The sequence below is a fragment of the Myotis brandtii genome, unplaced genomic scaffold, assembly GCF_000412655.1.
Source record: "Myotis brandtii unplaced genomic scaffold, ASM41265v1 scaffold680, whole genome shotgun sequence".
In the NCBI taxonomy this organism is placed as follows: domain Eukaryota; kingdom Metazoa; phylum Chordata; class Mammalia; order Chiroptera; family Vespertilionidae; genus Myotis; species Myotis brandtii.
Window position 1 is genome coordinate 28,417 of NW_005370658.1, and position 1,756 is coordinate 30,172.

Sequence of the window (1,756 nt, forward strand, 5' to 3'; positions counted from 1 at the left end):
GCCCTGCAGGCAGGATGGTGGAGCAGGTGAGGGGGTGGCACCAGGCCAAGGCAGGGTGCCAGATGGGGCTGCAAGCCTGGGGGCGTGAGCTGGGGCCCAATCCCCGCAAGCCACCCTGAGGGATCCCACCTATGCACGAATTCGTGCACCAGGCCTCTAGTATATATATTTTTTTCTTGATTTCAGAGAGGAAGGGAGAGGGAGAGATAGAAATGATGAGAAAAACTCATTGATCGGCTGCTTCCTGCTCATTCCCTAGTGGGGATTGAGCCCACAACCCGGGCATGTGCCCTTGACCAGAATTGAACCTGGGACCCCTCAGTCTGCAGGCGACCGCCCCCCAGCATCGCGACTCGGAAGAGACCAACATCTCACTTGCAGTTTGGCCCCATGAGGTTTCATGCAGATCAACTCCAGGTACTTTTAGTGTTTGTCAAAGACGATGGCCAGTGTAAAGGATTCCGTAAGGCGTGTGAAAAAGCAGGGTTTAAGTGCACGGTGGCCCTGGAGGTTCAGGCTGTCCTGACCTGTTTCCTGGCTGCAAATCACGACATCATCATCATCGACCACAGAAACCCCCAGCAGCTGGACGCCCTGACGCTGTGCAGGTCTATTCGAGCAACAGAAGTTTCAGAAAACACAGTTACTGTTGGTGTAGTACGCAGGCGGGATGGAGAAGAGTCTGTGATGTCCCGCATTAGTGCCTTTACGAGGAGGAGGTACGTGGAGAACCCCAGCCTCCCGGCCTGTTACTCGGAGCTGCTGCAGCTGAAACTCAGGGCTTGTAATTCAGTATTCACTGCACTAGAGAAAAGCCAAGACACCATTAAAATCACGAGTGAGGACAACTACATACAGTATGTAAATCCAGCATTTGAAACAACAGTGGGCTTTGAGTCGGGTGAATTATTAGGGAAGGAGTTAGCAAAAATATCTCTAAATGAGATAAAGGCTGACTTGTTCAGTACTATAAATTCATGCATGAAGATGGGCAAGGAGTGGCAAGGCGTTTACCACGCCAAAAACAGAGATAATGTACCACAAAATGTGAAGATAATACCTGTCATTGGACAGGGAGGAAAAATTAGACACTATGTGTCCATCATCCGAGTGAACAGCGGCAACAGTAAGGCTGAGAAGATCACGGAATCTGTTCATTCTGACACTCCCACAGATAATCCATCAGGTAAACATAAAGACAAGAGGAAAAGCTCCCTGGACGTCAGGAGTGTTGCCTCACCAGCAAGCGAAGTGGCCAGCCAGAGGCCACACTCCTCCATGGCCGGGATCCACTCCATGACCATCAAGGCGCCCATCACCAAGGTGATCAATATCATCAATGCTGCCCAGGAGAACAGTTCCATGCCTGTGTCGGAAGCCTTAGACCGCGTCCTGGAAATTCTGAGAACCTCGGAGCTGTATTCACCACAGTTCGGGGCGAAGGAAGAGGATCCTCACACCAAGGACCTCATTGGGGGCCTGATGTCTGACGGTTTTCGAAGACTATCTGGGAATGAGTATACTCTCTCAACAAAAAACCTGCATCAAAATTCGGGCAGCTTACTCACCTCCGAGTCCCTTCACGATATCCCACCGCGGATAGCTGAGGCCATGGAAAACGATGACAACTGGGACTTTAATGTCTTTGAGCTGGAGACTGCCACTCAGAAAAGGCCTTTGACTTTTCTTGGTCTCAAAATCTTCGCTCGCTTTGGGGTCTGTGAATTCTTGAAGTGCTCGGAGACGACGCTGCGGC

General features: G+C 51.0%; 1 pseudogene; it reads left to right on the forward strand.

The window, feature by feature from the left end:
• Positions 1–334: 334 nt before the first annotated feature.
• LOC102254845 overlaps positions 335–1,756 on the forward strand; it is a 5,929-nt pseudogene continuing 4,507 nt past the window's right edge.